At 41.8% G+C, this 24,725-nt stretch overlaps 1 pseudogene; it reads left to right on the top strand.

The window, feature by feature from the left end:
- Positions 1-707: 707 nt before the first annotated feature.
- Positions 708-24,320, top strand: LOC129096511 (bromodomain-containing protein 4-like; annotated as a pseudogene).
- The last annotated feature ends 405 nt before the right edge of the window (positions 24,321-24,725 follow it).

The raw sequence follows: 24,725 nt of genomic DNA, 5'->3' as shown, positions 1-24,725 counted from the left end.
ATAACTTGTATAATAATAATAATAACTTGTATAATAATAATAATAATAACTTGTATAATAATAATAATAACTTGTATAATAATAATAATAACTTGTATAATAATAATAATAACTTGTATAATAATAATAATAATAACTTGTATAATAATAATAATAACTTGTATAATAATAATAATAACTTATAATAATAATAATAATAATAATAACTTGTATAATAATAATAATAACTTGTATAATAATAATAATAACTTGTATAATAATAATAATAACTTGTATAATAATAATAATAATAACTTGTATAATAATAATAATAACTTGTATAATAATAATAATAACTTGTATAATAATAATAATAATAACTTGTATAATAATAATAACTTGTATAATAATAATAATAACTTGTATAATAATATAACTTGTATAATAATAATAACTTGTATAATAATAATAACTTGTATAATAATAATAATAACTTGTATAATAATAATAATAACTTGTATAATAATAATAATAACTTGTATAATAATAATAATAACTTGTATAATAATAATAATAATAATAATAATAATAATAATAATAATAAAGAGTTTCATGTGTGAAACCATGACGAGATGTTGCGTGATGTGTGCGTGATGTGCGTGGTGGTGACGTCACTCGGGCTGACAGCCTGCGTGCTCTCCTCCGTGCGTCTGACGTCACCGCCCGACGTCGAACGGGACTGTTTGTTCTGGATTTTGGGGCGAGGGAGGTCCGCGAGGCTGACAACCGACCAGCAGGTACAGACAGAGACACAGACACAGACCACCGACACACACAGACACCGACACACGGCACACAGCCCCGGGGCTCTGGTCCCGGGGCTGTGTGCCGCTGTGCCGCTGTGCCGCGGTGCCGTGGTCTCTGCGGACACACTGACAGGCCTCCCGCCGGCTCACCACACATGTCATCCTCTAAAATGGCGGGAGTGGGTGTCGCTACATGCTACATGCTACACGCTACACGCTAGCTGCTACATGCTAGCTGCTCGCTGTTAGCTGCTAGCATGTAGCTGAGGTTTGTTTGTAGCCCCGCAGGCCGTCGTGTCGGCTGCGTAGGTTACGTAAGTTACGCACGTAGGTTACGCAGGTTACGTAGGTTACGCAGCGGAGGAGCCAGCTGTCATGGCGGACGGACGCGGAAGGTTACCTCAGGAGGAGAAGTAGTCCTCTGAGTGAACCTGTCTGTGACGCTGCTCACGGGACTCTGCGTCACCGCGTCACCCTGCGGACGTCACCGGGGACCACGTGATGCGAAACGGCAGCAAAATGGCTGATAAATGTGGTGGAGGGAAGAATCACGTGACGACTGGTGGCTTTATGCAAATGAGCTGTGACGCGGCTGTGAAGGGTTCAGATGCTTTACAGTCTGGTTAAAGTATTCAGATGCTTTACAGTCTGGTTAAAGTATTCAGATGCTTTACAGTCTGGTTAAAGTATTCAGATACTTTACTACAGTCTGGTTAAAGTATTCAGATGCTTTACAGTCTGGTTAAAGTATTCAGATGCTTTACAGTCTGGTTAAAGTATTCAGATGCTTTACAGTCTGGTTAAAGTATTCAGATACTTTACAGTCTGGTTAAAGTATTCAGATGCTTTACAGTCTGGTTAAAGTATTCAGATGCTTTACTACAGTCTGGTTAAAGTATTCAGATACTTTACAGTCTGGTTAAAGTATTCAGATACTTTACTACAGTCTGGTTAAAGTATTCAGATGCTTTACAGTCTGGTTAAAGTATTCAGATGCTTTACTACAGTCTGGTTAAAGTATTCAGATACTTTACAGTCTGGTTAAAGTATTCAGATACTTTACTACAGTCTGGTTAAAGTATTCAGATGCTTTACAGTCTGGTTAAAGTATTCAGATGCTTTACTACAGTCTGGTTAAAGTATTCAGATGCTTTACAGTCTGGTTAAAGTATTCAGATACTTTACTACAGTCTGGTTAAAGTATTCAGATGCTTTACAGTCTGGTTAAAGTATTCAGATGCTTTACAGTCTGGTTAAAGTATTCAGATAGTCTTTACTACAGTCTGGTTAAAGTATTCAGTTACAGTCTGGTTAAAGTATTCAGATGCTTTACTACAGTCTGGTTAAAGTATTCAGATGCTTTACAGTCTGGTTAAAGTATTCAGATACTTTACTACAGTCTGGTTAAAGTATTCAGATGCTTTACTACAGTAAAGTACAAATATCACACCGTGACATGTTCCTTTACATCTGGAAGTCCTGGTTTAAAAAATGTACTGAAGTAAAAGTATTGATTGATCAGTTAAATGTTGAATATCATTTTTGAATACAAGTTTCTGGATTAATATTACTGCTGCATTAATGCGTATGTTGCAGGTGTAGTACAGTGAAAGTACAATATGTACCTCTGAGGTGTAGTACAGTGAAAGTACAATATGTACCTCTGAGGTGTAGTACAGTGAAAGTACAACATGTACCTCTGAGGTGTAGTACAGTGAAAGTACAATATGTACCTCTGAGGTGTAGTACAGTGGAAGTACAACATGTACCTCTGATGGGCGATTGAGACGCTGCTTTACCACGTCACCAAACTACGTCTGTTGTTATTGTTTAGACTCGGAGACAGAAACGTCTAAATAACTCACATTGAAGTGAAGTCAATCTTTCATATGTACGTTTAGATCTTTGGTGGAAGAAGCTCAGCATTAATGGAGGATGGAGTCAGCTCACAGACTGAAGACTTTGTTTGTGCTTTGACATATTGTCTCAGAGAAATTTCAAACACAGACCTTTGATCTCCGTGACAGTCTTTATCAAAAAGACATCTAGATACTGTAAGGACTCAAGGTCAGGGTTCAGAGCATTCATCCATAAAACCATAGAGAGTGTAGCCGTGGATTCATCACACAGGTCACCGTTAACCATCACAGTGTAAATAAAGTTTTACTGACGATCGTTCTCCAATATTCAGTCAAATATGAGATCAGGACGTCTTCAGGCTCTGCTCAGTTAAATGAGTATTGTCTGAAGGTACATTTTAACGTTATCATGATGTGTTCACATGTAATCTGTAAAATGTAGTGTTGGTGATGAACTAGAATAAATCCAGTAGTTTGAAGATGTTTTCACATTAATATAAAATAGATATTAGAGATGAATTATGATGTTTAACTTCCTAACACTAGCTCTAAGATTATAACACATCGTTAAAACTACTAATGACTAGATTTGTTTTAATCAATACAAATATAATCTTTTATTTCCTTATTTGAATTGTGTGGTTTTATGAGAGAAAAAACTATTTACTTTACTTGAGTAAAACTATATATTACTAAAACAAAGTAAAAGTATATAATTTAGTATTTTTGATGGTTTACTGACTTCAGAGCGTTGAAATGATTATTGAAAAAAAAAAAAAAAAAAAAGAGTACGCAAGACTGTAAACATCATCCCACCTAAAAACCCGGACCAGCTTTTCAAACTCTTCTACAGCTAAAGCATCATTAGTGTCATTAGTGTCATTAGCTCCAAAAGTCTCCAAGTCTTCTTCACTGTCAGTTCGTCCCTTTAGGCCTCCACAGACGGTCCATACAACGATCATAGTGAACGTAAACAACCAACATGGCTGCTGTTCTCGTCTTCATGTTCAGGCTGGTTTAGTGGACTTGGAGCTCGTTATGGTTAAAAAAGTTGTACTAGCCAACAGGTTGTAAAGCTGGAGTAGAGATGCATGTCCAGAAGAACAGAAGGAGAAACACTCCTACTGTTAAACATCATGAAGGACGAGGAGATCAACAGGTTTTTGGATCTGAACGAACATCTCAAAGTCGACCTTTTGGAGAAGGTGTTTGAAGGAATGAAAGAGGGAGGCTGAGCTCACACGGTCCAACAAGTCCTCCAGCTCTGGAACACCTGACGTCTACCTGCTGCTGTGTGTCAGATGTCTCACTGAGCCTCTCCTGTCTGTCTCTCTCAGGTGTGACACCCGGTCTTCCATCTGGGTGTTGTGGTTCTTGCCTCCCACCTCCGGTGTTGCTTCACAAAATCACCGCCTCTTCAGCTGAGATATGATCACACATCTGGATTAGATCACAGCTGCATAGCAACAAACATGTGAGTCTGCAGAAAATCAATATTTCCTCTACTGAGGTCCTGATGATTGATAAATGAATATAGAATAAAACAGACATGTGACAAAAAAATATGTGAAACTTTGACTGAACTTCAGAGGAGAGGCGGGAAGTAGAAGTTGTAAAAATGAATAGTTCAATATTTATAATACCTAGAGCCTCGTTTTTTCCAACATTGGTAACACTTGTGGACGCTTGGATAAATGTTGGATATAAAGATTCCATTGTTTTCCGGATTTTAAAACACATCAAAGAAATACAACGTGTTATTCTTTATTATGATTTATGTCATTATAAGTTTAAGTTCTCTCTACTTCTAGTCATGATTGTTCTGTTTCTATAGAGGAGCAGGACTTTTATTTTGTAGTAATATTATATTTTATATTACAGTGAAAATCTAGAGCACAGAGAGAAAAATGTGACGGGAGCAAAGAACGCCCAGAAACAGCTCGGGGTTCAGAGGGTTCATTATGAATTTTCTGTAAACTGATTGTGAAGATGCTGAAGTGTGTTGTTCTGTTGTTGGGCCCTCCAGAGAGTCCAGTGAGGAGAGTAATGGCCTGAGGGGGGCCCCCCCGCTCCCACCTGCCCCTGCCAGGTCCAGTCCGCTCAAACTGTCTGCTCAGTCACTGCACCCCTCGGCGGCGGCGGCGATGGGAGACGGAGGCGAGGCCGGCAGCAGCCAGAACCTCCCCTCTGCCCCCCGCCCCTGGCCTTCAACGCCCCGCCCCCGAAATATGGAACCCCTCCCGACCCAAACGACAGACCAACCAGCTGCAGGTACCAGCTCCCTGCTTGTGTGTGTTCACGTTGTGTAAACTCTGCTTTCTGTTTGGACTTTGACTTTGATAGATTTCTGTGTATTTCTGCTCTTTTTCTTTTTTCCAGTTCCTGCTCAAAGAAGTGTTGAAGACGTTGTGGAAACACCACTTTGCGTGGCCCTTCCAAGCCCCGTAGACGCCATAAAGCTCGGTTTACCTGTGAGTCACGTGTTCCTAATCAAAGCCCAAAACAAGTTGCAGTATTCATATTTGAATCGAGAAAAAAAAGCAGCATTTAAATCAGCTCAGTGCATGGTTCACGGCTGACTACTTCTTCTGTGGTCAGTCTAAAAAAAGGGGGAACTTCCTGGAGCTGTAGAGGCTGCAGTCAGTCTGTTTCCTGTTAGCTGTTATTAGCTGTTAGCATCGCACTAGCTTCTCCTCCTGCAGTCTGTTGCTGCAGAGTTTGACTTTTAAGTAGAAGAAGAATGTAAAAGAGAAATAACAGAACTCAGAACTTCAAATTCACTTCACATGCTCTCTGTTAAACTTCATATACTGTGAGATCTTATTAACCCTTTGAGCTAAACGTTAGCCCTGTTTATCGTGACGACATTTCTATTTGTACAAGTTGAAAGGTTTTATAAAACAATAAACCACAATTATGCATGAAAAGTTTTGAAATTATGTCATAAATTTAAAAACAACTACAACATTCGGACACAGGTTTTCATCAAATTTGATTAAATAAACACAGAAAACATATTTTTCCTAAACAATTATAAATGTAGACACATGAACGTATTATGTCTCAACACAACTATTTATTTGTCGATGTACAGTCATTCGTTTTTCACATTTTTCTTAGCGAGCATTAGCTTTCTGCTACCGGAGAATTAAATCTGTAACTGTCATGGTTTTTATTTAAGTTCCATTTAAACAACGAGGTCTGTTTTTAATGGGTCAAAGGATTTATTCATATTTGGGAATTTAGTTGTCGACAAATGAAAAAACCCAAAGCAAACGTGCGTTGCTCTTGAATAACCCAGAGTCAATTTAAAAATAAGGCTGGATAGATTCATAAAACAGCAGAGCGCTGCAGTTTTTTTTTTATCAAACTCAAACTAATTAGTGTGTTAGTATTGGGACTAATTAAGTATTTAATTAGATTCGACCCATGCTCACCAACACGTCTGCCAGCGTAACGGCGTGGCAACAATGGAGGTCTAAAGAGCAATAAACTATACACACATTTTGCCTCTAATGCTGCAGGTGACACATGAATGGTGTGTTTTGAAGTAATGAAAGAGGAGGAGAGTTTTAAATAACATTTCTAATCCTGTGGACCTGCTCTCCCTGAAGGACTACTACAAGATCATCAAGATCCCGATGGACATGGGCACCATAAAGAAACGTCTGGAGAACAACTACTACTGGAACGCTCAGGAGTGCATCCAGGACTTCAACACGATGTTCACCAACTGCTACATCTACAACAAGGTCAGCTGACATGTGACCTCCATGTGACCTCCAGGTGACCTCCATGTGACCTCCAGGTGACAACAGTCTGCTCAAAGTTAACACGTGGTTTTCTTTTTTGTGTGTGTTTAGCCCGGCGATGACATCGTCCTGATGGCCGAGGCTCTGGAAAAGGTCTTTCTCCACAAGATCACGGAGATGCCGCAGGAGGAGACGGAGATCGCCGTGGTCACTAAGGGACGCCGCGGGGGGAGACGGGAACCAGGTACCAGTTTAGGATTTTAAAAAGTCAGTGAACTAACGAGACAAGCTTGTGTGCCCAGTTCTTCTGGGCTACACAGTGGTAGGCTACACAAAGCTAGGCTTTCTTGTTCTGTCATTTTGAGAGACAGGGTTGTAAAAAGTCTGTCATAATCTCTTATTGGTCATTTTAATTGTTTTAATTGTAATACTGAAGGCTTAAGGCGTATTTGAAGGCAGAGTCTGCTCACTTTTCATGTCAAAGCCAGGCGGCAACCAAAGGCTCTGAAAAGTGAAGTCATTGCTTCATGTGTTAAAGCTGCATTCTCTCTGCTGTCCACCAGGGGGCGACTCCTCTGGTTGTATAGAAGTCTATGAGAAAATGACTCTACTTCTCTCTTGATTTATTCCCTCAGTAAACATTGTAAACATGAGTTTATGGTCTCAATCTCTAGTTTCAAGTCTTCTTCAATACAGCATGATGTTCATTTAGTAAATGATGCTCCATTTAGAGTCAAACAGACCATAAAGCAGGGGATGCTTTAGGGCGGGGCTACACACTGATTGACAGGTCGACACCAGAGACGTATACGGCGTCTCTACGTCACTCCTCCTCAGTCCAGATATGGTCACTTCCTGTTCACTGGTTGCAAAAAACAACAACATGGCGACGGCTGTATTTCACGATGGCAGCTTACAGAATGATGGTTAACCTGATGTTTTGTTCCATCAAACCTTGGTTGCCTCAGGCTGAACTTTTCTTAAGTCGGTCCTTGTTCATGTTTTCGTTCCACCTTCTTCCCTCCAGGTCTGATCACCAAGTCGGACTCGGGCCAGGACTCATCGTCCCCCTCCACCACCCCCCACACACGGGGCTTCTCCCCCCCTCAACCACGCCGCAGATCCGTGCCGTCCCCCCCTCAAGGCCCCCCGCCCTGTCCCTGTCCCAGCCTCAGCCCCCACGTGTTCCCCCCACACCCGCCTCCCACGCTCCCCACCTGGGCCCTCCGTTCCCCCTCTCCACACCTGACGTCCTGGCCCAGTGCATGACGTCTGTTCCCCCTCCGGCCCCGACACACCCGGGCCTCCATCCTGCTCCGATGCTGCAGAGCCCCCCCACCCTCATCAAGGTAAGAAGTTCCTTAATCTTTAAAGTACAGTTAGCAGAACCGGTAACTACAGACGCCATCAGTACTCCAGTTTTTACTCATTTAGAACCGTCCCTAATGTTTAGTGTTACATCATGATGAGCTAAAGACTTTACCTCATTTATTTTTATACAGTTGATCTCTATTGTTGTAAATGGAAATGAATAAACAAACGACTTCTTTCCCCCCCGCCGATCACCTCACAGCCGTCGTGTGCAGTAATTCTATTTATCTATTTAACTCACATGGAGTTCTGGCGTTCTGCCTCTTAATTAAATCTGAGAATGTTTGAGGAGCAGTAAACTTCTCTTGTGTGGGTTTTAATCATGACGAACTGCAGATAAATGCTCCTTTTATGCAGACGACTCAGCGCTATTGGTTGTTGCCAACTACTTGGCTCAGCTCCAGGAGACACTGAGCGAACAGAACAACATCACTTTATTAAAGGGAGGACGTGTTCAAAGTGCTTGTTAATGATATGCTAACGTACTCTGCTAATGCTAGCTTCACTCATGTTTTAGGAACCTATATCTCCTTAAACCTCTCCAGTTAACGAGTATCTCTATTATGTAACGTTTGACCACGACAAGCTCCAAATCCACTAAACCAGCCAGAACATGAAGAACATCTAAAACCAAGCAAAACTCCGCCCCTCGAATAAATACAAAGAGAGAGGTTTGAGACGAGGACATCTCACTCCGTAACTTTTAAAGAACCGACAACATTAATACTCTTTAATGAGTTTTTACTCTTTAGGACTGGTTTCTGTTTATAACAAGGTTTCAGGAGTGCATCTCTCATCACAATCTGGTTTTCTAATCTGATCTCTGCTGTTCCAATAGCAAAGGAAGAGCCAGAAGAGGAAAGCGGACACCACCACACCCACAGCCAACGACCAGCTGAGTGAGTCGTCTCCCGTCTCCGCTGACACTCGGCCGCGGCGGGACAGCATTCGCCCGTCTAAGACGCCCAAAAAGGACACGTTGCAGCCGGACTCTCAGCATCACCCGGGAGGTGGTTCTGAGGCGGCGGGGACGGTCACGCAGAAGCGTCAGGAGCAGCTGCGTTACTGCGCACGGCTCGTCAGAGAGATGCTGTCCAAGAAACACGTAGGATACGCCTGGCCCTTCTACAAACCAGTCGACGTGAAGGCTCTCAGCCTCCACGACTACCACGACATCATCAAACACCCCATGGATCTCAGCAACATCAAGGTGATTGATCGGGATAGGTGACCCAACATGTAATAATGCAGTACCTAGAATAACAAGAATACAAGGAATGATCAGCATTAAAACAGGTTATATATGGTGGAAAAGAGGATTCTTTATTTGGATTTATTGAGTTTAAGGCTAGTTAATATTAAAATGAAGCCCTCATCAGTCAATATTTGGTTTTATAGATACAGTCCAGTTGGTACAATGTAAACATTCAGGTTGTCCTTTATTCCTTAAGAAACATGCAGCTTTTATTTAAGTATTTCGATCGGTTTTGTTCACGTCGCCGCGTTTGTGTGTCTCCCTCAGAAAAAGCTGGACAACAGACAGTACAGAGACGCTCAAGAATTTGCAGCGGACGTCCGGTTGATGTTCTCGAACTGTTACAAGTACAATCCCCCAGACCATGATGTGGTTGGCATGGCACGCAAACTACAGGTAATCAACAGTCAAGAAATCCATAATGTATATTATGTACACTATATAATCACAGTCAGATTAACGCCCCCCTCTGTCTAGACCACTCCATATGCATCGTATGTTAGGGGTGTTGGTACACAGCAGTAATGGTTCGGTTCATACCAAAGTTAAGGAGTTGGGGTTCGGTTCATATCCGGGTTCAGTTTGGTTTGAGTTCAGCCGAATACTTTTGGGCTGAACTCAAAAAAGACCTGAAAATTTGGGTCTGCATTATCTACTCCTTTCTTCATACTGTGTATTCGTCAGATTGGAACGAATACACAAACTGTTACAACTGCGTGTGTGTGTGTGTGTGTGTGTGTGTGTGTATATATATATATATATATATATATATATATATATATATATATATATATATATATATATATATATATATATATATATATATATTAGTAGTTAGTAGCTCTGGAGACGGTTGTCTGGCTAGTTAGTTAGCTAGCATGTCGCTGGTCGCCAGCCTGCTGTTCAGCTAATTTTAAAAAGTGTAGCATTAAAGCATGGTGGAATTGGCTATCTAGCTAAATACCTAACTTACATTATTTATCTAGCTAGCTTGTTTATTCCACCTCAACAAAGTTGTCACATAGCCCACTATCATTATGGCCTTCTAGCTATTTTGAAGCCACTGTCCCTTCTACTCCAGGTCGGTTTCCATGAAGGCATATCTAAAAACAGATTCATAGTGTTGACTGATCACGTTTGAGCAGTATTTGAAATCTGGGAACCTACTGGCTATCTTTTATTAGCTACTCCAACTCCGTTGTTTGTGTCTCGAGTTGCTCATCAAACTGTCAAAGATTGAACTAGAATAAACATTTAGATGTACTGTTCCACATGGTCACATGGTTGGACACTCTCTCCTGGTTCCATTTTAGATCCAGTTCCAAACTACTCTTTTTATTGTACCTGTTGGTTTTGGTTCAAGTGTTGCTCACCGTAGATTCTGTTGTAATCCTTCCTAACAGGACGTGTTCGAGATGCGTTTCGCCAAAATGCCCGACGAGCCCGAGGAGCCCGCCCCTGTTCCCACCCCGTCATCGGCCCTCCACCCTGCCCCCTCCACTCGACAAGCCCCGCCTCCTCCCGCTGTCTCGGAAGACGACAGCTCCAGTTCCTCCGAATCGGAGTCCTCGGGGGGCGACTCGGAGCACGAAAGGCAACACCGATTGGCCGAGTTACAGGAACAGGTTAGAGGATGGAAAATGAAGGGGGAGGGAGGCTTATGAGACTCAACAGGTGGGTGGGCCACGCAGAGCAGCTTTACCGACCCGTGGGTGAATGCTGAGACACTGACGAGACAATGTGCAGCACGCCGGCTCTGTTTTCCCCCTCTTAAGACCACCACTGTGTTTGTGTGTGTGTTTGTGTCCTCCAGCTTAAAGCTGTCCACGAACAGCTGGCAGCACTCTCCCAGCCTCCGGCCAGCAAACCCAAGAAGAAAGAGAGGGAGAAGGAGAAGGAGAAGGAGAAGAAGGAAAAGGAAAAGGAGAAGGAGAAGAAGAAAGAGAAGCACAAGAAGAAGATGGTAGCCGAGGAACCCGTGGAGGCTCCTCCCTCTGTGACGCTTCAGAACGCCAAGAAGATGAAGAGCAGCAAGGAGCCGATCGTCGTGAAGAAGGAAAGGAAAAAGCCCAGGTAGGTGTGACGGAGATGGGATAGGTGATGGAGCTGAGTTAGTGACCGGAGCTAATCTGATTTATTTTTTTTGTCACTCGCAGTAAGAAAGAAGGATTAAAAAACAGTCGGCCCGTCGTTCCCCCTCAGCCTGGGCCGACGCCGCTCGTCCCCTCGGCCTCGCTGGAGGCAGAAGATGAGCCGGGTATGTAAATGAGAGAAGATGTTGAGATTATTTATTTGTTTATGTCCTCCAACATTCTCTAAGTATATGCTCTCCTTCTCCGCCCAGATGTGTTTGGGGGTGTGTCCGCCGACAGGGGCAAGCCCATGTCGTACGAGGAGAAGCGCCAGCTGAGCCTGGACATCAACAAGCTGCCCGGCGACAAGCTGGGCCGCGTCGTGCACATCATCCAAACGCGAGAGCCGTCGCTGAAGAACTCCAACCCGGACGAGATCGAGATCGACTTCGAGACGCTGAAGCCCTCCACGCTGAGAGAGCTGGAGAAATACGTCTCCAGCTGCCTCAAGAAGAAGAAGAAGACGTCAGGTAGGCTGTTTGTTAGTGGTGTAACGGACCGTTATAGAGCCGTGAGCCGTTCTGATCCCCCTCACGCATTAATGACACAGTTTACCGCTAACCATCTCAGTGTAAATAAAGTTCTACTGACGATTGTTATCCTCCAATATTCAGTAAAATATGAGATCAGGATGTCATTTATGCTTCTAGTCTCTGATAATGTTACATTGTAAACAACCAATCTGTGTTTAAACCAACAGGAGAGCTAGTAACGTTAGCAGCACCGCTAACAGGAGGAGAGCTGTGTTTAGCAGCACCGCTAACAGGAGGAGAGCTAGTAACGTTAGCAGCACCGCTAATGGCTAACAGGAGGAGAGCTAGTAACGTTAGCAGCACCGTTAATGGCTAACAGGAGGAGAGCTAGTAACGTTAGCAGCACCGCTAACAGGAGGAGAGCTAGTAACGTTAGCAGCACTGCTCACGGCTAATGAACGGAGGTTCAGTTCAGTTACATTATGATGCGTTCAGGCTCTGCTCAGGTAAAATGAGTATTGGTTGAAGGTAAATTATAACGTTATCATGATGTGTTCAATTTAATCTGTAAAATGTAGTGTTGGTGATAAACTAGAATAAATCCAGTAGTTTGAAGGAGACGTTTTCACATTAATATAAAATAGATATTAGAGATGAATTATGATGGTTTAACTTCCTAACACTAGCTCTAAGATTATAACACGTCATTAAAACTAATAATGATTAGATCTGTTTTAATACATTAAAATATAATCTTTTATTTCCTTATTTGAATTATGTGTTTTTATGAGAGAACAAATACACATACTAAAACAAAGTAAAAGTATATCATTCAGTATTTTTGATGGTTTACTGACTTCAGAGCATTGGAATGATTCTGGATCCTTGTAGACCAGCTGCTATAATCAAACAACAAAGGGATCTGTATCTGACAATATGGATCATCAGTGATCAATCATTAGTATCAGCGGCAAAAAAATGTGATCAGAGATCTAAAAGTGATATTTGCTCCTCTTCACCTGAGTCATATCACTGAATGTCTTGTTCAACCACTCGTAATTAAATGCTTTATAACTGATGACCAGTGAAGCTTCTCACATGTCTTATAAAGACTCGTTAATCCTGTTTCACTGCTTCTAGACAAAATGAATGACGACATGTCAGTTAAAATGTCAACGTTCAAAAACAACCCTCCCCGATCACATTAAAGGGACAGTAGTGATGTGTAGAGTAGTACTACAGTAGATGGAGCAAAGCAATATACCTTAAAGAATCAATATCAGTTCAAGTGATCAATATATTTAGAATATTTTTACTTTTCTGACAGGAACTGAAGCTGTTATCTGTGTTCTCTTCAAAGACACCAGACTCCATTGACAAAAACATTTTAACCTCTGAAGTTTATCAGTTATTGTGTGTTGTTGTGTGACTTTTGTGTTTTAAAGGGTTACTTCAGATTTATTAAAGTCACACAATAACACAAACTTATTAACTCATGGTGATGATGATGTTGATAATGACAACAGGGATTTGAACAATTGGACAATAAAAAAGTATATAAATATTCTAAATCTTAAACTTTTAAGTTGTTATTAAATATAGTAGTAGTGTGCATTAAAAACACACAATCCAAATTATTATGAAACTGTAGTTTTATTAGAATATTTGCTTTAATGATGGACAATAAGCTGTTAAGCGCTAATGGTGGGAAGTTAAACAGCTCATAACATCTAATATTTATTTTATGTTGAACTTTATTCAAGTTTCTCAACAAAAACTACATTTTACGAGACTACATTTGAACACATCATGATAGCGTTTAAATTTTCCTTCCAAATACAAATTTTTAGGTGTCGATCGACTTTGAATTTTTCCCTGAATAAGGAGGTTTAAAAATGATTGATTGAAGCCAATACCTGCAGCCTCCACCAGTCATCAAAATATCTGACTAAGACCTCAGCTAGCATCTGGTTAGCTTAGCATAGAGATGTGAGACGGCTAGCCTGGCTCTGTCCAATGCACAGACAGATATATCTCTCATCTAACTCTCCACCAGACAGCCAATCAGTGCTTTGGCGTGGTGCTTGGGGCGTAGTGGAGAGCAAGGTAGTTCTCCAATCAGAGGATCGGTGGTTCGATACCCGGCTGCAGCAGTCGATGTGTCCTTGGGCAAGACACTTAACCCCAAGTTGCTCCTGAAGGCCATCGGTGTGGACTGGATGATGAATGTTAGTTAGAGTCTGATGGTGGCACCTTGATGGTAGCCTGTCATCAGTGTGTGAATGGGTGAATGATATGTAACATACTACTGACTGTAAGTCGCTTTGGAGAAAAGCGTCTGCTAAATGACTGTAATGTAATGTAATGCTTTGCTTTAATATCTTTATATTGATGTGATTAGAGGATCAGCTCTACAAGAGAACTGGAAGCTGTCCGTCTCTGAGCGTTGTGTCTGTGATTGGTTGCAGGAGAGAAGCCTCTGGAGATGACAAATGTGACGAAGATGAAGACGGGATCCTCGTCTTCAGGCAGCAGCGACTCCTCCGACAGTGAAGACTCTGAGAATGGTAACGGATAAATAGAAAGTTCTCACTGTACCTTACCGTTAAATACGGTACGATACACACGTTTTATGAATGATGGTGTGTTTAATAAGGGCTGTAGTCATGAGCTGTGGTAGAGCGGGTCGTCCTTCGTTCTTCCTCGTTTCCAGTGTTTTGGTTCATTTTGTAAAAAGATTTAAAGAAAAATAAGTCAAGAGGTAACAATTAAACACCAAAGTATGGTTTACATTTTGTCCGCCCTCGTCATTTGCAAGTGTTTATTGTTAAAAAAAAAAGCAAAGATGATTGGCGGTTCGATCCTCGGCTCCGTTAGTCCAGGTTGTAATCATCTGTAAACTCGTATCTCATATTCATAGAATACTTTATTGCCTTTAAACAAACCCTGTAAATTAAGAAGTCAAGTATTAAATATATTATAAATAAACAAAGGTTGTTCTCTCGTATAAAACAAGCTGTTCTCCTGCAGACCGTCTACAGGTTTATATTTATGAAGGTAGTAAAATAATAAACCAAGACGGCAAAACTCATTATAACAGCAGTGGCGCCACATTACAGCTTGTTTTTCCCTTTCACAATAAAAGCCCTAGACATATACTAAACATTCACTCAGAGCATGAACAATAACTCTGCTATGATAATTCATTCAGTTGTTTTATGGGTTCTTGTTCACATCCTCCTCCATCTTCCTTTGACAATGTCAAAATATTTTCAGTTTCTTTTGATATATTACTACAAAGAAAAGAAAGGATTTTGAAGTTCCTTCTTCTGCTATTTTAGTACTTTCCCTTTTGTTTAAGCCGCGGTTTCAGTATCTATATCGAGATATTTAGGACGGGTATCACATCAAAGTCATGACTGTAGTTATATATATATATAATATATAATATATTTCATAAACCTCTCTGTCTTACAGGGCTGGTTCCCAAGCTGCAGAAGAAGATCCCGACCATCAAAGACCCCAAGAGGCTGCACCACCTGTCCCTCAGTACCGGAGCCGGTCCGGTCCCTCCTCCGCCCCAGACCCAGACCCAGACCCAGCCTCAGCCTCAGCCTCAGCCTCAGGTGGTCCAGTCCAAACCTCCCCCTGTCCCGGTTCTGGACTCGTCCCAGCTGATTGGCTCTGGATTTGATCCTCTGGCTCAGTTCATGAACCCTCACCTGCAGCGGTCCAACGCTGAGCCCCATCCAGCCGTTCATGCTGCCGGAGCCGCCGTAGTGCCGGGCCTCCTCAACGCCAACACGCCCACCGAGACGCACCCGTTCCTAAACCAACATCCCATCATACCCTCTCCAGGTGAGCACGCTTCAGAGGCACTTTATAATATGATAATATAAATAATGATTTGGTTGTCAATTAATCTGTTGACTATTAATCAGGTTAATTGATTGATTAGTCTGTGACGTCTTCAGAAAGCTTGTTTTGTTTGCTACTCAGCTTTTATGATTTTCAACAGATAAAAGTAGCCTCACATGTGAGGAGCTGTAAGAAACACTTGTTGACAATTTTGATCAATCACTCAAAGAGAAATGACGTTTCTGTCATTGTTGGTATAAACATTCATTTATTTGATCTCTGCTGTTGATGTTTTCTTTAAAGATCAAACACTGTTGTTTTTCATTTTGTCTTCTGTTCTCTCTCTCGTGTTGCCGCAGCGATCCACAACGCTCTTCCCCAGCAACCGGCGAGACCTAGCAACCGAGCGGCGCCACTTCCTCCCAAACCCCCCAGCAGGCTCCTCCCCCACCCTCCCTGCCCTCCCTGCCTCCGCCGCCCTCCCCCAACTCCAGCCCTCGCTCCCCCTCGCTCTCCCCCAGCCCGTCCCCCGCCCCCTCGTCCCTTCGCCGCCGTCGCACGGCATCCTGGGAACCCTCTCGGCACAACCTCCCCAAGCCCTGCTGGAAGACGACGAGGAGCCGACGCCCGCCGGCTCTCAAACTCCGCCCCTCAGTCAAGTTCACACCTTCTTGCAGTCGCTGCAGGCTCGGCCGACCCCGCAGCTGCAGCCGCAGCTGCAGCCGCAGCCGCCACACGTGCACGCTCACCTGCCTGCGCAGGGCGCCCCGCAGCTGATGCCGTCGATGCACATGCAGGCTGTGACCACATCCAGCCCCGCCCTGACTCAGAGACACGGCCCAGGCCACGCCCACATGCGGCAGCCGTTCCCTCACACGGCGCCGTCGCAGCAGCAGAAGGGCGTTGCTCTGCAGCAGAAGGTTCAACAGATGCAGCAGCAACATCAACAGCAGCCATCGCCTCGCAGCAAAGCTGAGCCTTTCTCAACAGGTAACTTGTCGCTGTGGTGGTTTCTTCTCCTTGTAGTAGTTTTGCGTCACTATGTGGTTGTTTTGCATCTCTTTGAAGTTGTTTTGCGCCTTTTTCGGTTATGTTGTCTCTTTTTAACTCGCATCTTGCATCTTTGTAGCTGTTTTGTGTCTCTTTGTGGTTGTTAGACGTCTCTTTGTAGCCGTTTTGTGTTTTTATGGTTGTTTTCCATCTTTTCCTGCTTGTATTACTTCTCTTTTTATAGTTTTTTGCATCTCTGTGGTCGTTTTCTTCTCTTTGTAGTAGTTTTACTTGTCTCTATGGTAGTTTTCTTCTCTTTGTGGTAGTCTTTGTAGTAGTTTTCTTCTCTTTGTAGTAGTTTTACTTGTCTCTATGGTAGTTTTCTTCTCTTTGTGGTAGTTTTCTTCTCTTTGTAGTAGTTTTCTTCTCTTTGTAGTAGTTTTACTTGTCTCTATGGTAGTAGTTTTTTCTTTGTAGTAGTTTTCTTCTCTTTGTAGTAGTTTTACTTGTCTCTATGGTAGTTTTCTTCTCTTTGTGGTAGTTTTCTTCTCTTTGTAGTAGTTTTACTTGTCTCTATGGTAGTTTTCTTCTCTTTGTGGTAGTTTTCTTCTCTTTGTAGTAGTTTTCTTCTCTTTGTAGTAGTTTTACTTGTCTCTATGGTAGTTTTCTTCTCTTTGTAGTAGTTTTCTTCTCTCTGTGGTCGTTTTCTTCACTTTGTAGTAGTTTTTGCATCACTATGTGGTTGTTTTGCATTTCCTTGTAGTTGTGTGCATCCCTTCGAAGATGCTTTGCTTCTTTTTTTGGTTATGTTGTCTCTTTTGTAGTCGTTTAGTGTCTGTGGTTGTTTTGCATATTTTTCTGCTTGTATTACTTCTCTTTGTAGTTTTTTGCGTCTCTTTGTGGTCGTTAAAACGCAGTGAGTTTTTTTTCAGTTAAAGTAAAAACCAAGTATCCAATATTCATTATTTATGATTCAATATCAAAGCACTACAAGTCAAGTCAAACTTTATCTAGAAACAACCACATTTGACAAAGAACAAGCACAAGATACAAATGAATGCAAAGCAGAAAACAATAAAAACTTCATAATAAAAGCACCACGCTTATCGTAATCGGTCCTTTTGTTTTCATTTGTAAACCTGACCCTTAGAACCAGCAGACGTAAAGATATTTTAGAGGTCACATGTAATTGCGTTTTACATTGAATTGAATAATGTATTTTGTTGTCCAGGTTGCCTGCGTGAGAGTCCGTCTCCTCTGATGATACATTCTCCTCAGATGCCTCAGTTCCACTCGGTGGGACAGCACTCACCCTCTCAGACCAAGAAACATGTGAGTACACCACGTATCTCACATGGCTGCTGGGAAACACACGGAAAACCAGAGAAAAGGTCAACGTTCTCCTTTTGACCTTTTAGCTTACAATAAGCTACAAGACTATCCATCTATAAGAGCTCCCAGAACTGATAACAACAGAAAACATAGTCAGTGCTGATAAATGTGGTAGTTTTTATTCTTATTTTATTCTCTGATCAATCTGTCTTTACTTCTAAGCACTTAAGGATGGTTTCACAGATGAGCTAAAGCCTCCACATCCTTTTGAATCAGACGTCCACAGAGAGGAACATATTAGTGAAGTGATCCGTCTGTCACAGCAGAAAGATCATCACTGGAAAATAGTCTACAGAAAAGATCTGGGTACATTCTTGTATGTAAACAAATGGTCTTTCTTGAGCAACTATACAAGAAGTTCCTAAATCTTTCAAATCCATTCTCAGCTAATCAATTATCTCATTGATGATCTTTGATTGATGACCCTGTTCTTCTGATCAGACTAACGTTACCTTGGTGGACGAGGATGGACGGCTGATCTCCAAACACTAGAACACTGATCATTTGTGCAGACTGATGTTCTGCTTGTTGTCCAGATGTTGAGATAAACTGCTGCTGTTTCCTCCTTAAATAGTGAGGGTTTTATTGAGTTTGAGACGAGGACACCTCACTCCAGAAGTACTGATAGCAGAACCTCTAACTCTGGACCGCATCAATTGTTAGCAAAACAAAAAACAAGTTAATTTTAGCCAATTATTTAACATAAAAGTCTATTTATTTGCATGCTGATGACATTATTTTAGAACAACGTTGCTTCTGATTCTTGGTATTGGACTCAGTGTGTGTGTGTGTGTGTGTGTGTGTGTGTGTGTGTGTGTGTGTGTGTGTGTGTGTGTGTGTGTGTGTGTGTGTGTGTTGTGTGTGTGTGTGTGTGTGTGTCCTCCTGTGTCCTCTAGGACCAGAGGTCACTCCCGGTGTCGGTCAAAGAAGAGAAACCTTCCCAGTCGCCAGTTCTGCCGCCCTTCAGCCCCGCCACACGCCAAGACGCACACAAACACGACAGCAAACACAGTGAGTCCACTTCTTATGTAACCCCGTGTCTGATTAAAGGAACCGTTTGTAGCATTTAGGAGGATCTACTGACTAAAACGTTATATAATAATAATAAGTATGTTTTCTTTAATGTTTAATCACCTGAAAAAGGGAAGTGTTTTCGTTACCTTAGAATGAGCCGGTTATATCTACATAAGGAGCCGACCGTCATGTTTCTACCGTAGCCCAGAAAGGACAAACCGAACTCTGTCTCCAGAGAGGAACACTAATGTTTTCATGTTTTCCCGTTGGCCACTGTAGCTCTCCTACACGGTTGGCAAACAGGAGGAGTTTCAGTTGGTTGTAATCTTCAACCTCACCACTAAATTGGTGTCAGATCGAACACACCGGCCCTTTAAGGTTCATATATCTTAAGTTAACCCTCATTATTTCCCCCTCAGGATTAGACCTGAAGCTGTTGGACGGCTCTCGCCCTGGTCATCGCCTCCCAGACTCCCCAGCACCACTTTGCTCCCAGCAAGACATCAAAATCAAGCAAGAGCCCAAAACTCCCATTGCGCCCAAGAAGACACAGGTGTGTGTGTGTGCGTGTGCGTGTGCGTGTGTGTGCGTGTGCGTGTGCGTGCGCGTGCGCGTGCGCGTGCGTGTGCGATCACATTACAGCTTCAGTATTGTTTTTTTTATCTCCTTCCAATCCAACTGTCCGTCTTGTCCCAGGATGTGAAGTTAAAGAACATGGGTTCCTGGGCCAGCCTGGCTCAGAGGTCACAGTCCACGCCGGCCTCCTCCGTTCGCTCCTCCAGCGACAGCTTCGAACAGTTCAGACGAGCCGCCAGGGAGAAGGAGGAGAGAGAGAAGCAGCTGAAAGCTCAGGCCGAGCAGATCAGGAGGGAGCAGGAGAAGCTACGGTAGGATGGGAATAATATCGTATTGTGACATAATACGATACTATTGGGTATCGTGATAATATCGTATCGCGACCAAAGTATCATGATGATATCTTATCATGGCTTAATTATTGTGATATCTTATTTTGACCCTAGTATCGTGATAACATCATATCAGGATCATATCGTATCCTGTCCTAAGTATTGTGCTAATATCGTATTGTGACCTAAATAACGTGATAAGATCTTATCGTGACTTAAGTATCGTGATAACATCGTATCGTGATAACATCTTATCGTGACTTAAGTATCGTGATAACATCGTATCGTGATAACATCTTATCGTGACTTAAGTAGCGTGATAACATCGTATCGTGATAACATCGTATCGTGACTTAAGTATCGTGATAACATCGTATCGTGATAACATCGTATCGTGATAACATCGTATCGTGACTATCGTATCGTGATAACATCGTATCGTGATAACATCGTATCGTGACTATCGTATCGTGATAACATCGTATCGTGACTTAAGTATCGTGATAACATCGTATCGTGATAACATCGTATCGTGATAACATCGTATCGTGATAACATCGTATCGTGATAACATCGTATCGTGACTATCGTATCGTGATAACATCGTATCGTGATAACATCGTATCGTGATAACATCGTATCGTGACTTAAGTATCGTGATAACATCGTATCGTGACGCAAGTATTGTATTAAGTATCTGGAATATAAACATTCAACATTGAAAAGTTTGTGTTTTTGTCAGCTGATATATGAAATAATATTTTAAGTGTTTATATACGTTTTATCAGAGTTATAGAAAAATATCACAGGAGACTATGCCCACTTTTTGTATTTATTCAGTAACCGTGACGACGATGACACCGTGGAGCAGGCTCGCCGATTGCAAGAAGACGCCCGCCGTCGCCAGGAGCAACAGCCACCGCTGGCCCCAACACCTCCAGCTTCCACCCCGCCCACTCACTCCCCACAGGCCCCGCCCACACAGCCACAGGCCACGCCCCCATCCTCTGCAGCCGCGATCGACCAGCGGGAGATGGCGCGCCGCCGTGAGCAGGAGAGGCGCCGGAGAGAGGCGGTACGCAATACCAATAAAATAAGTGTCAAATGTTCAAATACACAGATTTAGTGTTTGTATGTGGTACTTCTCCATAGTCTGTGTATTACTGCAGTAGAAACGGACAGGAGTACCAGCAAAGTACTGCTGTGGACGTATTTAAGACGCCTAAAAGAATCAATATCAGCTATATTTAGAATATATACTCACCTCTTTATGTTTATGACAGTGAACAGAAGCTGTTATTTATGCTCTCTACAAAAACAGTTTCTGGTCTCCTGCCGGATAATTTAAACAAAAAGTCAGTACATAAAACTATTTTAAAATTCATCTTTTATTCGTCCTCAGTGAAAAACAATAGTCCATGTTGTGTTTAAACCTGCTATTTGTGCACAGTGTCGGATTTGTGCAAAATCAGTATTTTATGATGTCTAGAGTTAGATTACAGAGGTGGCTGTTTGTTTCTGACTCGTGGAATCCAAACATTTCCAATAATTACAGAGTTGTAGTGCAGAAGTAAAATCACTTTATTTATGTTGATGAAACTGACGAATTATACTCATTAAAGGAAGTTTATTCAATAAAATCAGACTCAGCTTTTCTTAGATACAAGATGAAAAGGTTTGGAACCACCGCTTTAATTTTGGTTTTGATTCACCCAAAAATATTGATTCTTTAAATGTCTAAAATACAGTACATTACGTTGCTGGTACTCCTGTCTGTCTCTACTGTAGTAATACACAGAAGTACCTCATAAAACACACATACTCTACGTCACCATCACTGTCCCTTTAACGCCTCTTCTCCTCTGCAGATGGCCGACACCATCGACATCAACTTCCAGAGCGACCTGATGGCCATTTTTGAGGAGAATCTGTTCTGAAGGGAGTGAGAGAAGGACCTCTGGACACAGATATATTACCCACAATGCTCTGACACACACACACACACACACACACACACACACACACACACACACACACACACACACACACACACACACACTGTTGATAGTAACTGTCCCTGTCTCTCAGTAGTTGAAACAGCTGGCTTGTGTCATGTGAACGAGAGAAGTGGAAAAACAAAAAAGGCAACCATGTTTTTTCTCCGACGGTGGAAACGTTTTGGTGTCTTTGTTCATGGTGAGACAGAGACATGAACCATGGTGAGACAAAGAGACATGAACCATGGTGAGACAGAGACATGAACCATGGTGAGACAAAGAGACATGAACATGGTGAGACAAAGAGACATGAACCATGGTGAGACAGAGACATGAACCATGGTGAGACAAAGAGACATGAACATGGTGAGACAAAGAGACATGAACCATGGTGAGACAGAGAGACATGAACCATGGTGAGACAGAGACATGGATCATGGTGAAACACAGACATGAACCATGGTGAGACAGAGAGACATGAACCATGGTGAGACAGAGACATGGACCATGGTGAGACAGAGACATGGATCATGGTGAAACACAGACATGAACCATGGTGAGACAGAGACATGGACCATGGTGAGACAGAGAGACATGAACCATGGTGAGACAGAGACATGGACCATGGTGAGACAGAGACATGAACCATGGTGAGACAGAGACATGAACCATGGTGAGACAGAGAGACATGAACATTTAAAGAAATAATGACGGTGAAGATTTAATTTAAGAAATTAACCTTTTTTTCCGGAAAGGATCAGTTGAACAAATCACAAACGGACAGATCAGTTCTTTTTTTTTTTTTTTTTCTTCTGATCTCGTCTCTATTTGTACTTTTATTTTGAAGGGACAGTTTGTCCAAAAATCAGAAACACACATTCCTCCTCTCAGCTTTAATGTTATTTATTGGTGTAGATGGTTTTGGTTGTTTTCTGAGATATTTACTGTACGGATGTCTGTCTTCTCTTAAACGTTTTTAAGAAAGACTCTCATCTTGACCCAAGTTCCCAGAGTCCAAAGTGGTTCGTCTTCAAATGTAGTTAGAAAATATTCACTTTGAGAAGCTGGCACTCCTAAAACGTAACCGGTTATACAAATCCTCTCTGCATCGATTCGGCTCTACTGAAGTCATTAACATGCTGACCAATGTCACACTGTTGTATTAAAGCCACAGAATACTTGGTTTATAAATATTCTACCCTTCAACCCAGAGAGAAAAGACCAAACTTGAGTACTGACCTGGGTTCATGTCGGCCGTCGTTCTTCACAGGAAGAAGCTCATTCAGGAGTTTACAGCTTGCAAGTGCAGATGGATTTTAAAGTCTCTAAAAGGAGCTGCGTTTACAACAAAGTGTAACGTCAGGAAATAGTCTCCAAACACGATCTGCATCTAGAACAACTGTTGAACAACTTTTATTCAAGACGGCATAACAATACAAACAAAAGTATATTTATTGAAAATATATATTTCTAGTTCCATTATGTTAAAGAAAAGACAGACATCTGTGCAGTAACTGTCTTCATGCCTCCATCAAAACCACCCAGAGTGATCAAAAACACTGCAGGTGAGAGGAGTGTGTTTTATTTTGGTGGTGAACTATCCCTTTAAGTGGATTTAAAGTGTGTGTGTGTGTGTGTGTGTGTGTGTGTGTGTGGGGTGGGGGGGGGGGTTCCAGCGGGTGTTTTCCTCCGGACTCATCCACACGGTTCTATAAGACGTCTGTCCTCCTCCACTCGTCTCTCCTCAGAGTGAGTCCTCTGCCTTAGCGCTGTAAACTAACAATCGTACCCCGCAAATTATACATATTATATACAGAAATAGATACATGAATATATATATATCTATATATATATTATATACGACCAAGAAGTCAACGATAAAGAACACGAGAGGGATGTGGTTTGTGTTCGTCTCTGGTTTGATTTTGTAGAATTTACTGTAAAGAAGAAAAGCTCCTTTTTTATGATTGGTTCTCGATCCGTTCTCTTTCTTCTCGACTCGATGCCAAAACAAATCTATTGAGTGCTGATGGTTCATTCACATTTTTTTTTTTACATGTAAAATGCATCTTCTTTTCACTTTATATTAAAGGCTATGTTTTTATTGCTATTTAATTTCCCTTTATCTGCGTTTTAAAGCTCTGATAGTTTGAAGAAGCGTTCTTTTTTTATCATGTTTTTTGTTTCCTCTCATCATGTTGGTGTAGAAAACACGTCGTCATCTTATCCTCGTCTTCCTGTCTTTTAAGTTTTCATTTCTAGAGTTCTCATCGTCATGGTAACTGTTTTTTTGGGATGTCGTGTGCCATTGAGGTTTTACCGGTTTTTCAGAGATCTGTGAGTGTTTGATTCTTTTTAAATGTTTCATTTCTTTTATTTCTTTTCCTTTATGAGTTTCTTTTGTTTTTCTTTCCCCTCTTGATTCATTTTACCAGAACAAGCTGTCGGTCTGTCGGTGAGCGAGGTCAATAGATTCATCCTGTTCAGATTATGGAGTACATCGTTTTTTAAGAAAAGTATTAAAATAATATTTAAAAAATACTTTGTGTTTGTGTCTGAGTTCTAAATGTTGCAGCTCCAGTTTCAACCAGAGGGGGCGCTGCTGTACCCGTCCTCATCTCTCCACAGCAGGGCTGTCAAACTCAAACACACAGTGGGCCGAAATAAAGAAACTGATACAAGTCAAGGGCCAGATGGGTTCAAGGTTTATTGAAAACTTATTGAAAGAACCTTAGTGCACATATTGAACCTGGAACTAACAAGGCCTATAGAGTATTGCCTATAAAACAACATTAATTATGAAATAAAGATTATAAATAAGTAATAGAATCAGTTTCATTAATTGCTTATGGCTCTATCTGCAATTTTTCCAGAGTAATTTCAAGTGAAAACATTTTCTACAGGCAAACAACAGCCAAAAATAATTTACTTCAAAGAAA

Source organism: Anoplopoma fimbria, chromosome 9, assembly GCF_027596085.1.
Source record: "Anoplopoma fimbria isolate UVic2021 breed Golden Eagle Sablefish chromosome 9, Afim_UVic_2022, whole genome shotgun sequence".
NCBI classification, from domain to species: domain Eukaryota; kingdom Metazoa; phylum Chordata; class Actinopteri; order Perciformes; family Anoplopomatidae; genus Anoplopoma; species Anoplopoma fimbria.
This window is presented reverse-complemented; position numbering and strand designations above follow the sequence as displayed.